This window comes from Danio rerio, chromosome 14 (assembly GCF_052040795.2).
Source record: "Danio rerio strain M-AB ecotype USA chromosome 14, GRCz13ab, whole genome shotgun sequence".
Lineage (NCBI taxonomy): Eukaryota > Metazoa > Chordata > Actinopteri > Cypriniformes > Danionidae > Danio > Danio rerio.
In genome coordinates this window covers 42,344,657-42,360,000 of record NC_141034.1, presented here as the reverse complement: position 1 = coordinate 42,360,000, position 15,344 = coordinate 42,344,657, and the positions used below count along the sequence as shown (strand labels likewise).

Below are 15,344 nucleotides of genomic sequence, written 5' to 3'. Positions count from 1 at the left end.
CAAAATGAGCGAGATTGAGCCACTTGTACATTCAGGATGTGTTCAGAAAAAGCAAAACACCAGCGAAGAAACTCGACACAGAGGAACATTAACACCTCACTGCCAACTAGCGTTTCGGAAGTGTTAATGCAGACCAACAGAGACAGCGCGCAGAAGTATAAATGAACAGCTACGTGCGTTGCATGCTCCGTGGGTTACGCCGGTCACTTGACACTTAAGTATAAACCAGGCTTTATCCAGCATGTTTTCCAGCTGCAACCCATCTCTGGAAAACATCCACACACTCATTCACACTCATACACTAAGGACAATTTAGCCTACCCAATTCACCTGTACCACGTCTTTGGACTGTGGGGGAAACTGGAGTAACCGATGGAGACCCACGCGCAAGCAGGGAGAACATGCAAACTCCAACACAGAAATGCCAACTGAGCTAACCGAGGCTCGAACCAGTGACCTTCTTGCTGTGAGGAAACAGCACTGCCTACTGCGCCACTGCGTCGCCCTAAATTGAGATTTACTCTCTCTATTTCATTCTTATCTGTAGATAGTGTTTGTAGAACAGCAGGAATAACAGCTCAATCATGGTAAGTGTTCCAAACTTAGAGAATCTACAGATACCTCACAGATTCCTTAATGAAACGAACAATCATTTTAAAGATTTCACACCAGTATTTCTCACATTTATAAATAGAAACAAATAATGCGTACAAAAGATAACATCAACTGATTTACAATATTATTTGAATGAAGGTGTAGCAAGCATACATGTTTATAGCTTTGAATAAGTCCTACTTTATTTAATTTGATAAAAATAAAAATCAACACATTTTGTTTTATCTGTAAGAGATCACATATGGCTATAATGAAAACTGGTTATACAATCTTACAAACCTTACAAATAATCTACAATCTCAGTTTACGATCTTACAAATAATCTTAAAAGTATGTAATGATCAAAGGTCAATATTTGTTAAATCTGTTATTGCAGAAAATTGTATGTTTTTCTTTTTTCATTCCCATATGGCGCCTGTGCTGCCAATATAGTATCTATTGTCAGTTTTCAGCTTCTGTGGCCTCTGTTGTGTGCAGAAATTGTCACAATTATATTAAAAAGAAGATCTCTGTTTTTAACCTACTCAGTGATGATGCCACGTGGTTCTTTTAGAATTAGAAACGAACAACAGCATGTCACACTGTGAATTTGTTTTTTTTCTTAATCAGTAATTTTGTCTTGTTTACCAGGAAAATATCTAAACATCATTAACCTTCGAAGACCTGCTCTTGTAAAACTGCAACGGTAATTTAAAGTAATTAAATATGTGTTTTTCTTGCTAAATATGAGACAAGATACGACAGAAGTCCACTTTTGGAAATATATCAATACAGTTGTGAATTAAATTTATGTTTTTGGTGAAGATATTTTCAAAAATAAAACACATCACAATTATTTTACATTTGTACGGTACTGTACTATAATATTAAATAAGTTTTCACTTGTTTTTACTGGGATACTTACCATAAAATATGCAATGAAAAGTTGTATAATAAATACATTTTTTTTTGTTTTTATTCAGACAATTTTCTCAGTTTTAAAGTTATTTTATTTTGTTAATCATAATGTTAAAACAATGTTATTTATTTATTTATTTTGATACATGGCTATATAGAATATGCAAATATAATAACAAAGAATCGTTTCATATTCACGTAAAAATATACAGTATATCCCATTAAAAATAAAAGTGTTCAATGCTGCTATAAAAAAATAAATAAATTATAAACAGTAATTCATTATTCATTAATCATGCAAAACTATTTTAAAAATCCACAATTTTAGCAAAAAATCATTGTTATGAATGAATGAATGAATACTTTAAAAAATTACATTTGATTTGTTCAAACTGGGTATTTAAATTGAAACACAAACTTTTATATTTTTTGGTGGGGAGAACATAGTTGTTTTATGTAAAATCTACTTAAGTTGGTAAAAATGAATAACTTAACTTGGCGACGTAGTGGCACAGTAGGTAGTGCTGCCGCCTCATAGTGAGAAGGTTGCTGGTTCGAGCCTCGGCTCAGTTGGCATTTCTGTGTGGAGTTTGCATGTTCTCCCTGCGTTTGCATGGGTTTCCTCCAGGTGCTCTGGTTTCCTCCTCAGTTAAAAGACATGCGGTTCAGGTGAATTGGGTCGGCTAAATTGTTCGTAGTGAATGAGTGTAAGTGGATGTTTCCCCAAGATGGGTTGTGGCTGGAAGAGCATATGCTGTCTAAAAATGTGCTGGATAAGTTGCCGGTTCATTCAGCTGTGGCGACCCCAGATTAATAAAGGGACTAAGCCAAAATGAGAAATTAAAAAGCACCTATTTTACCCCTTTTTCAAGATTTAAGATAAGTCTTTTGTGTCTCCAGAATGTGTCTGAAAAGTTTCATGCGACTGTGGTGATAAAGACGGTAAAATTGTTGTAATTCATTATAACCTGCACTGTTTTAAAATCGTTATCAACTTGTACAACTCATTCTTGATCACATCTGATGATAATTGATGATCATAGAGAGCTGAACAGAACTTTTAACCCCAGTTGCTTTGCGCACATCCTGTCTTGTTGATATGATCATACACGTTACTATGGAGACATGTTAATATGCACCTGTCAATCAGTTTGGTGGGCAGGGAAACCACACTCCTACGTCACATTGTGGGAGGAGTGAGGGAGGGATTTGAATCTTATTTTAATGTCAGTAAATAAAAAAGGAGACTTATTGTCTTTATATCACCCTAATTTGGCTGTGGATACACAATACAGGCACAGTTCTGTCCAAATAGCTTGAAAAAGATGATTTTCATCATATGAGCCGATTAATTCTTTCATGATGTCCCAACACAAATCAATAGTGTGAAACCCAGCATTTCAGTGAATGAATGAACGGACGAATGAATGAATCAACAGCAATAAGCATGAACAATACACTCATAAATACTTTTAAATATATTTCTAAATACATTTGCATATTTACTGCAAAAAATGCTGGGTTCCACACAATCGCTTCATGTTGTCTCAATGCAAATTCATTCAGTCAACTTTTTTTTACTTGATCGGACATAAAACAATTAAGTTGTCCCAAAAACACTCAATAATTGTGTTGTTTTAGCTTATTTATAATAGTTTGAATAAGCAGCAAAAATTATTTTTGAGTGTATAGTTGCGTTATTCATGTAAATAGACCAATACAGAGTGCATTGCTGACGTATATTATAAAAAAATTATATTTATAAATCTAAGTATCCACAGGCCTTAATTATATAATGTGAGAAATATGAAATGCAAATTAAAACCTGCAACTCTACATCTTCAGCAGATGTATCTTGTTTTCATATTTCATTTTTTTTTTCGGGTAAATAAGAGAATTGCACTGCACCTGCTTAGTATCCACAGGGTGATGGATTGACAAACAGTCTGTTTATCCCAGCGTCACACATCAAACTCCCAGCACTCGTCTTTTCTCAGTAATGTGACCCAGGCGTCCTTGCAGGATGGCAAAGAATCTATAATCTCTACAACGGCATAAAAGAATGCTGCGATTAGTATGATTGAGAGCTTGGAACGTTAATGGACTGCATCTCACTCCTTGTCAGCGACAACAGATGAACTAGACACTTACTGCATTTTATGTTTGCTTCATTGTCATTGTTATGTGCACCAAAAGCTCCTAAGTTTGTATCCCAAGACTAACTGCAAAAGACAAAGCCATAAATTATCCTCCGGCAAATATCTAAAAATATCCATAGACAAAGCTGGGAAAATGCACTTTTATAAAAACCACTGTGAATACAGTGACTATACAGCACTATTTAAAAGTAGCTTGATAATCAGTCTCTGTCATTTTATGATTGCACAAGTTTACAAAACAAACACTACTTCATCTGCTTTGCTCTCTGCGGGCCAGAAGTGTCCATTCTCATATTACAGTATATAGGGTAGATGTGTTTGCGTGGGCCTTGTATTAATTACGTTAAGGGGACCAAATTTTCCAACAGCAATTGCAATACCAGTAAATTTTGATGACATGGGGACAGTTTTTGATCACAAATCACACAGAATACATTTTTTTGAAAATGTAATAGTGCAGATTGTTTCTTGTGAGGATTGAGCTTAGGGTTAGTGCTATAGAATAAACAGTCTGTATAGTATGAAAATCATTCCAAGTCCAAATCAAGATAGCTGTACAAGTGTTTGGACACACACACACACACACACACACACACACACACACACACACACACACACACACACACACACACACACACACACACACACACACACACACACACACACACACACAGCTGAAGTTCAGCACTGAATGATTACATGGACTATAATTACACGTTTTACACACTCTTTGCTGAGTCTTGTTTCTGTTTAGATCACCACGGAAGCATTATACTTGTCTTGCCTTTCCATGTTTTTTGACCTTTGCTTTGTTTTACTGTTTACGTTGTTTCCCGCCAGACCTGACCATTTGCCTCACCTCTGTTTTCCCAGACTCTTACATGACACTCGTAGCCCTACTATCCACCAAATGCCCCCACAAATGTAGCCATACCAGTAAGTTTAGAATTTAAGGAAACATTAAGAAAATTGTTTATAAATCATACGTCACACAAAATAAAGTATTTTGAAGGCAGATTGTTTTCTGTGAGGGTTAGGGTTAGGTGCAAGGTTGAGGTAAAGAGGTAAAATATACAGTCTGTGCAGTATAAATATCTGACGTCACTCGAAAGATCCCATAAAGATAGCTTTACAAAATTGTAGAGTCATAATTCTTTCTCATTACTGAATTAGAAGTGTGTGTGTGTGTTCTGGTTTTAATGGTTTACAAGGACATATATTTGAATAATGACAAGGGTATGACCTTGGTACTACAATGTTGATTTATTTTTTTTAAAACATACATGTAATTCTAAATAGACATTTAGAATTACAAGGACACAATGTATTTCTTTTGAATACCTTTAATTATTAAGACATTATCTGTTAATATGAGCTTATATTCCTATTGAATACCTAAACCCAACTACTACCTTACTATTAATGAGCAACTAATTAGGAGATTATTTACCTAATAGTTTTAGTTAATGGTCCGTTAATGGGTTCTAAATAGCATAAATTGTACATTAAAATAAAGTTACCAAATAAAGTTGTTATGTTTTACCAGTGTATGCTTTCTATCATCCCATGATGCCATCCTAGGTGTCTGTGTAATTCTAAATGGTTCAAAAGTCATATTTAATAGTCTACTAACATTGGGAATTTGCTATTTGTTTCATGTGAGGGTTGGGTTTAGGACTAGGGTTACGGTAAAGTGATTAAATAACAGTATAAAATACATTCACCAGCCACTTTATTAAGTAAACCTTACTAGTACATGGTTGGACCCCTTTTGCCTTCATAACTGCCTTAAATCCTTCGTGGCATAGATTCAACAAGGTACCTCTGAGATTTTGATCTATTTTGACATGTTACATCAAGCAGTTGCTGCAGACTTGTCAGTTCCACATCCATGTCAGGAATCACCCTTTCCACCACATCCCAAAGGTGCTCTATTGGATTGAGATCTGGTGACTGTGGAGGCCATACTATTAATACAAGGAAGAATGGATCCATGCTTTTATGCTATTGGCACCAAATTCTGATCCTACTATCGAATGTCGCAGCACAAATCGAGACTCATCAGACCAGGCAATGTTATTACAATCTTTTATTGTCCAATTTTGGTGAGCCTGTGCAAATTGTAGCATTAGTTTCTTGTTCTTAGCTGACCGGAGTGCCACCTTGTCTGGTTATCTGCTGGTGGTGCCCATCTGCCTCAAGGTTTGACATGTTGTGCATTCAGAGATGCTCTTTATTCCTCGGTTGTACCGAGTGGTTATTTGAGTTACTGTTGCCTTTCTATCAGCTTGAAACAGTCTGGCCGTTCTCCTCTGACCTCTGACCCAACAAGGCATTTGTGCCCACAGAACTGCCACTCCCTGGATATTTTCTCTTTTTTGGACCCTTCTCAGTAAACCCTAGAGATGGTTGAGCAAGAAAATCTCAGTAGATCAGGAGTTTCTGAAATACTCAGACCAGCCCATCTGGCACCAACAGCCATGCCATGTTCAAAGTCACTTAAATCAGCTTCTTACCTATTCTGATGCTCGGTTTTAAGGGCGGCAAATTGTCTTGATCTTCTAAATACATTGAGTTGCTAACATGTGATTGGCTGATTAGAGATTTGCGTTAACAAGCAGTTGCACGGTGTACCTAATAAAGTGGTCGGTTGGTGTACATCACTTCTATAGAGGGTCCTTATAAACCACCAAACCATGGCATGTGTGTGTGTGTGTGTGTGTGTGTGTGCAGGCTGAAAGAATACACTCTCCCATTCTACGAATGAACACATCCATTTGATGTATTGTTTGTTTGTATTTCCAGGCTTGCCCGTCTGCCGTGAGTGCCTGTGTCCATTTGTCTTAATAAACTTGCTGCTGCAAATTAAGACTTCCATCTGTTGGAGGTCATATCTGTATTTGTCATCCTCTCTCGAGACACGGGCTACATTATCCCATTGCGCTTCAGCTCAGGACATGTGTCACATGAAAATGCTGCGAAATCCATTCCGTACAATGGCAGGAAAAGTCTCTCCTGCTGTGCAGATTCCATCAAATGTAGGAAAAAAATGTGGTTCTGTGGATGATGAGAAAGAACAAAAAAAAAGGGAAGAAAACCTTAGACATCCGCTAACATCTCCAGCTCATAAATCCCATCATAGGCCAAGGTTTAAAAAAAAAAGTCAATAGTGCGCACGATGACTGGCACACACTCACTAAAACAGCACATCAGCAAAATACGCAGATGCATGCTGTCAAAATATAAATCACCAATCACGGCACAACATAAACACAAGTGCCAGACCAGCAGAAAGATGGAGCAGGAATATATGAACGTCATTTTGCGAGTGGCAGTATACGGAGGGAGCGAGACTGACTCGAGCACACTTAGGCACAAACCGTGTAATTAAATGTGCTGTTATTTATGATTTCCAGCATTAATCGCTGACCGGTGAGTTCAAGGTTCAGCTTTTTCCCAGAGCCGCAGCATTGTTTGTTAAAGAGGAAAGCCCTGTTTTAGATCAGCCTTTGGTGGAGAATTTTAATGAGAGCGTGGACTGAAAGGATTTAGAGGGATGAAAATTGTTGGTCTAAATGAGAATTTTGTTCAAATGGCGAATAAACACCTCTCATCAGTTTAATCACAAATGCTGAAATCTGGCTACACATTCCAGTGACTGTGAAGTGTGTTAAAAAGAAAGAAAGCTAATATAAAATTAATAGAAATTAAAATAAATTTAATAGAAAAGATGAATAAATAAAGCTGCAAAGTGCCAAATGAAACCAATTGCAGTTTCAAGGTTGATCACAATTATTTCAATTATGTCTTTTGACAGTTAATTGTTTCTTGTCAGGTTAATGCTAAAATTAACTATATAATCTAACATCTAATTGTTGAAAAAAATACATATATTCAGTGTCAGTTGAATTTACAGAATAAATGTAATTATATTTAAATGAGTCATTATGAATAAAACGCATATGCTGTCTGCAGCTATATATAAATGCAGTTTGAAATTTGCCATCAAATAACAAGATGGAGAACAAAAGGTGATTTTCTTTTTATTCCCTGAAAAAAAGATTCCAGTAATCTTCTACTGTAATATGCTTCAGTATACTTTCAGGAGATGCATTCACTTAAACCGTTCACAGCCTTTAGTCTGTAATGCAAAAGTGAGAAGTTTCAAAATGATCTTGAATTTATTTTACAACTGATTTGATTTTTAATGTTCCTTAATAAACGCTAATATATACAGAGCATTAATAGCAATGCCTGAAATTGTAGGTAACGCTATCTATCGGTTTTCAGTAACAATTCGTGACATATGTGAATTGTGTGTAAATGTAATGCATTTTTTAGCAGCATTTTTTTGACATTGAGATGAAATGTTAAATTTTGTTTTTATAAAAAAAAACTTTATATAACAAATGTGAATATATATGTTTTTTTTTTGTTTTGTGTATACACACACACACACACACACACACACACACACACACACACACACACACACACACAGACACATACATATATAGTCATTAAAACATTTTCAGTGTTTATTAAACTGTTTAAATGTTAAAAAACTTTCTTGCTCATTGTCTCTAAATATGATATAAGCCGTCAAGGGAAAATACTTAATTCATGGGGTATATAGTTTAATGAATATAATTCAAGAATTTATATAAAGCATATAATTTTATATTTATTACCATATTACTTAGATAAAATTAACAGCTGCACTGGACAAGTCATTTAGCTCAGCCTTGTATGCTTAATTTGAACAAGAAAAAATACTCATCCTAAAACATAAAATAAATGTAGTAAGCAAAAAAATTATAATAATAACACTTTCAAAAACAACAGATTGTAAGAAATTAATAAGAAGACTGATAGTATTTCCTAAAAAGTAAAGCCTCAATAAAAAGATCTGCCAGACAGAACCTTATAATTGCAAGTGGAAATGAATTTTTTAGAACTAGAAGCTTCTGCGTTATTTTTATTTATTTAATTTTTTTTGTTAAAGAGAACGGTTCCATATTGTTTGCTATATGTAATGCAAAAACTTTGAAGCTAGATATCTCAATATCATTTAGAATGCAGATAGAGCATTATAATTCCAAGGCGACAAATTCACATCTTTTACTGCTGGCGTATTACCTGTCTATTATTACAATATTAACTGTTTATTAGCACTTATATGGGCTGATATTCATACCCAATACCAAAACCCAACTACCTTACTAACTATTATTAAGAAACAGATTCACCCATGTCACATGGGTTACAAAATCAAGCTATGATACATTTGAAGCACATTATCATATCATACAATGACATACTCAGTCTCCTTTTGCCAATACCTCTTGTACTTTTTGGAATCTTTGGAATCAAGTCTCCATACTGTGTATTTCCTTTACATTTCCTTTCCATTGAGCCCTTGTTGGAGGATTAACCTGAAATCTTTTTTGAGTTATGGCTTTTCTGCTACTTACAAAAAGTATTTGAATTAAATATTGGTCAATAGTTGTTTTTAATGGCTTCTTAATAGCATGGATTGTACATAAAAATAACATGACCAAAATTTTAATGCTTTATCTCTATATTCTTTTTTAAACTACAAAAAAAAAAAAAAAAAAAAAAAAAAAAAAAAAAATATATATATATATATATATATATATATATATATATATATATATATATATATATATATATATATATAAATATATATATATATATATATATATATATATATATATATATATATATATATATATATATATATATATATATATATATATATATATATATATATATACATTTTTGATTTCCAAAAACTACACAACATCATTCAAAGATTAAATTTCAGGCAAACTTTAGCATACTGATACAAAATGTAATACCTAGTAAAATAGCATTTAATAAGTTAATAAATCAAGGTTATTTGTCTTGTTTAATGATTTTTACTTTCTTAATAGCTCATCTAAACATAACTTAACAATTTAACTGATCTTTTAATTTTAGGTAGACTTTTTTGATACATGATTTGATACAAAGCAAAGTGTATCCTCAGAGTGAAAAAAAAAAAAAAACTGTAGCTTTAAAAAGCAGAATCACTCAAGAAAAACAGAAAGCTAAAACCAAATTCAGTCACAACCTTAGGCCCTGATGTCCACACAAATATGGGTATTGTCTGAATTGCTGCTTTTTTTACATCGAAGAAAACAGTATCAGGTCACTGAAAGGTGTCAGGGTGTTTTCTAGAAAATTGAGGAAAACATGTTCTTGAAAATTTGTTTACAAAAATTCATGTGTCTTTGTGGACAATAGCCTCAATAAATCTCTCAAAATCTCAGCTCATCAGGATAATTAAACAATTCCACAAGCAGAACCCGCAGCTTCACTTATTACTAAGCTGTCTGACTATTTTTGTCAGATGTCTACAAAAGTCAGTGGGATTTACTGAAAATATATTTTTTAAATGAAATTTAATTTATCTTTTTGACACATAGTAGTCTGTTGGGGGAAACTAGTGTGTGCTTTTTCACTTTAAGAAAAATAGATTGGTTTCATATTCATGAAATTAGAAGATAGATCAATTTCGGAGGGGGTCATATCAAATGGTTTTCTGATTTTAAACATAATAAATGTGTTTATGGATATGAATTCATCTCTTAAAAACAGTTGTTTAGAGTTAAAATGCCAAATGCTTACCTCCTATTCAAATTTTACATTGAAGGGTTTTTTTTTTTTTACAATATATTTTTACACAGCATTTTCAAATACAATTTTCTTGAAAACAATCAAAAACGAGGAGAAAATAAATGCAAAACATGTTCATATAGGACACTATTAACAAAGTTTCATGTATGAAACCATTTTTTTAAAAGTTGGGCACACTTTTTAATACTTATTGGGGGCCTTGCATTTCTCTAAATTGATTTATCAAATTGTAATACTTTTGAAGACCCCGTGGACACCCTTGTTAATGCACAGCTAAAACACACAAAACATTTACCATTTTTAGTTGGATATGCTGTTATGCAAAAATAGCCTAAGAGTCATGACCTATGAATGAGAATCCTCTAGGAGACTACAACCCTCTACTGAATCCTCTTAAGACACATCAAGCATCATCTCCATCATGACGTCCAACACAACAATATGTTTTGTGATAGGATGAGAGAAGAAATGGAGAAAATAGTGGGGAAATAATCCGAATAGAAAGCAGCCATGCATCCCAGTTTAGTGTGAGGTTTGTTATTTTTAGCCAAAGCAGCAATAATTACCCTAGCAATGTCTAACAAAATTGTTCAGGCTCGGCTAAGCAATTAGGCCAGGCAGAGTGGCTAATGGAGAGAGAATTACACAGACCTTTCCCCCATTAGCTTCCATTTACACCAGGAAATTCACTGTGAGTACAGGCCAGACATGACTTCCAAAGTAGATTAGGGTCTCTTTTTCTCCTCCTCTCCCTCTTTTTGAGCTCACAGCTAATTCGCAGGTTTCTTTTTTTTTTTTTCAGTAAGTATACTGATATAATTGGCGTAGGCTCGTGTTGCATCTGATTTACTTTGCGTATGGTGTTAAACAGGAAGAAAAAAAACTACCAAACAAACATTGTGTGACCCACACAAAAATCAATGAATATTCATGGAGATTTGATGCTCACCAAGTGTAGGCGCAAAATCAACGCTTACTCAATTCCGCATTCATAGTAAATGTGTTTGCACCATCTATCAAAATTATTTACATGGACCAACAACCTGTTTCTGGCATATAAGATCTCTAAATACATAATAAATCATTTGATATGCAATACAGAAGTTAAATGCGAACCATTTCGGAGAGGCACACATCAGAAACCATTTCCATTTTAACCTTCATTCAAACCTTGCACAAATTCTCGCTGTCTTCCGCCATTAGGGACTGTCAAATCAGATGTGACATCTCTGGGAGAAGGCAAATCCAGCAGAATATTTAAATCATCCTTCAGTCTTTCAAGACTTGACTTGCCGGGGCCTGCCTCGCTAGCTGACGACTTTGACAATTAATTTGTGTCTTACAGATTACGCCATCAACCGTTCCAACCCCAACGCGTACATCGGCATGCATCACTCCACAGTCTGCCCAAGTGTGGAGGAATCTGAGATTAAACAGGGGATATTCAGAATTAATACAAAACTGCTTTTGGTATGACCGAGAGAGATATAGAGGAGGGGAGTTTGTAGAGGCTTCGTCCCATCTGGTTTGCTTTCCGAGGACGAGGACTCTCGTAATTCTCGGCAAGTTAATGATTTCTCTTGTCTCTTCGAGCTTAATTTGCTAAATGAATTCAGATATCTCTTCTCTGGGATGGCTGTATGAAGAGAGGAGTAGATTACCCCTTGACCTGCTGAGGTACAAGCAATTAAAGAAGCGTCACGTCAGTCTGTCAAGACGAAGCACAAAGGCTCAGGACACCTAACCCAGTTAGAGGGCTCAACTCTTTAATAAAGAAAGTTTGGTATACTTGTCAAGATTCTAATGGCTCCTGTTACAGTGGGTAATTGGGAATTAGGCTACGTACATTGGGAATGAACATCAGACTCTGCTCCTCCCACCAGAGAAATAAATCACTGATCACACAAATACTACATTAATAAACTGTCTCCTTTTCCTAATGCTATAAGTGAATCAACTAAACCTAATGGGATTATATAATGAACTTAACTTAATAAACAAACAAAAATAAATAAATATAATAATTTCTTAAGGGGCATAATAATAATATTAACTTAAAATATACATATTAATTATATTCCAGCTAAACTAAAAGAAACTGTCCTTATGAGAATATATATATATATATATATATATATATATATATATATATATATATATATATATATATATATATATATATATATATATATGTATGTATGTATGTATGTATGTATGTATGTATATAATATATATATATATATATATATATATATATATATATATATATATATATATATATATATATATATACAATATTTTACTAGAAATTTTTCAAGACATTTATATCTTAAAGTGACATTTAAAGGCTTAACTAGGTTAATTAGGTTAATTAGGCAGGTTATGGTAATTAGACAAGTTGTTGTATAACGATGGTTTGTTCTGTAGACTATCGAAAAAAAATATATAGCTGAAAGGGGCTAATAATTTTGACATTAAAATGTATTTTTATTATTATTTTTATTAAAAACTGCTTTTATTCTAGCCAAAACAGAACAAATAAAACTTTCTCCAGAAGAACAAATATTATCAGACATACTGTGAAAATGTCCTTGCTCTGTTAAAAATAATTTGGGAAATAAGAAAAAAAAAAGAAAAAAAGAGAAAAAAAAATAAATCGGTCCCACGTTATATTAAGTGTCCTTACTTACATCAAAAAATAAATACAATGTACTTACTGTGTTTATAATGTATTTGAGAACACTTGTGCTTTTGACTAAGAGATTGGGGTTGGGTTATGGACAGGTTTGGTGGTATGGGTAGGTTTAAGGGAGGGTAAAGGTGTAAGGGATGGTCAACAGTGTGTTTACAAATGTAACTACAAAAGTTAATTACAGATGTAACTACATACATGTATTTAATCAAGCATAAGTACACAATAAATACATGTATTTACACAGTAAGTACACTGTAACAAACTATTAATTCCTGTGTAAGTACATATTAGTTAAGGCCACTTAATATAAAGTTGGAGCAAAAAATCTAATGGGGGCTAATAATTCTGACAAAAATCTCAAGCCCCTGCTGTAATAATCAGTTAGTCCACTTCACTAAAAAAAGAGAGTACACTTGTTGCATTATAATAATTAAGTAAACAAACAATCACCGACCACTTATTAGGTACACCTTACTAGTACCGGGTTGGACCCCCATAATCTAGTAGATTAGACCCCCATTGGCATAGATTTAACAAAGAACTGGATATATTTCTCAGAGATTTTGGTCCAAATTGACATTGTTGCATCACACAGTTGCTGCAAATTTGTTGTCTGCACATCCATGATGCGAATCTCCCATTCCACCAAATCCCAAATGTGCTCTATTGGATTGAGAGCTGGAGACTGTGCAGGCCATTTGAGTACAGTGAACTCATTGTCATGTTCAAGAAATCAGTCTGAGGTGATTCGTACTTTATGACATGGCGCATTATCCTGCTGGAAGTAGCCATCAGAAGATAGAAGATCGTTGACACGATGCTCAGTTGGTACTAATGGGCCCAAAAGTGTGCCAAGAAAATACCCCCCACATCATTACTCCATCACCGACAGCCTGAACCATGATGGATCCATGCTTTCATGTAGTCAATGCCCAAATCTGACCCTACTATCCGAATGTTGCAGCAGAAATCGAGAGTCATCTGACCAGACAATATTTTTCTAATCTTCTATTGTCCAATTTTGGTGAGCCTAAGTGAATTGTAGCCTCAGTTTCTTGTTTAGCTGACAGAAGTGGCACATGGTGTGTTGTGTTCAGAGATGCTCTTCTGTATACCTCAGTTGTAACGAGTGGTTATTTGAGTTACTGTTGCCTTTCTGTCATCTCAAACCAGTCTGGCAATTCTTCTCTGACTGCTGGCATCAACAAGGCATTTGCGCCCACAGAACTGCCACTCACTGGATATGTTCTCTTTTTCAGACCATTCTCTGTAATCCCTAGAGATGATTGTGCGTGAAAATCCCAGTAGATCAACAGTTTCTGAAATACTAAAACAAACCAGTCTGGCACCAACAACCATGCCACGTTCAAAGTCACTTAAATCACCTTTCTCCATCATTCTGATGCTCGATTTGAACTACAGCAGATCGTCTTGACCATGTCTACATGGTTAAATGCACTGAGTTGCTGCCATGTAGTTGGCTGACTCGAAAATTGTGTTAACAAGCACTTGGACAGGTGTACCAAAAAAAAACTTGTTGCTTTTAAGACAGATTTACTCACTTTTTTAAAGAATAGCTAACCTCTTTATCCTGTGTATAGAAAATAATCACATATTAAAAGCAGGTGGTATAGCAAAACATAAGTATACATATAAGTTAAATCAGGTGGTATAATGGGGGAAAAATGATGGCATCATACTCCTGAAACAAAGGAATGCACAGTGTTGACATGTCAGACATATCTCATCAAATAAATAAATCAAACAATGCTACATTAATAAATAGTTCTCTCCTCTTCCTAATGCTATCAGTGCATCAATTAATCCTTAATGGGATTATATAATTATCCAATGAAACACAAGTCAATAAACACGTTTTAAGTATTTGTGAGCTATTAGCATTAATGCAGTCATTATTCTCCTTATAATCAGACATGCAGACCCACACGATTTTAATCTGAATTAAATCACACGTAATCAACAGCTCACTCACACAATTCAATCTGGCATCAACAATTTCTGGTGGGTAAATATGGGGCAATTTGGGATTTGTGAGATAAGAGAGAGAAATGTATAGCCGCCGTTGGTATTTTGGGGTGGGTGGATGAGATAATTAGGGAAAGAACGAGGAAAGAGAAATCAATCCAGTGTCTTCGTTTGATGTGTTATCAGAGCCGGGCTGTCTGCGGTGATGCGATCTGACTTATAATCGATACTGATTGTGCACAGGGGCTTTCCTACAAATGCTGGAACCACTGTGCGCTCCTCCGCTACTG

General features: G+C 34.6%; 1 non-coding gene across 2 annotated transcripts in view; it reads right to left on the bottom strand.

The window, feature by feature from the left end:
• LOC141377566 (uncharacterized) overlaps nt 1-15,344 on the bottom strand; it is a 356,961-nt gene that overhangs the window by 131,303 nt on the left and 210,314 nt on the right. Inside the window, exons 5-6 of one of the 2 annotated variants that reach the window (XR_015507813.1) lie at nt 3,664-3,734; nt 3,421-3,556 (exon numbers count right to left, since the gene is read on the bottom strand). The exons of the other annotated variant lie outside the window; for it this stretch is intronic. This is a non-coding gene — a transcript (uncharacterized LOC141377566). The remainder of the gene's footprint in view (nt 1-3,420; nt 3,557-3,663; nt 3,735-15,344) is intronic. 2 annotated transcript variants of the gene reach the window in all.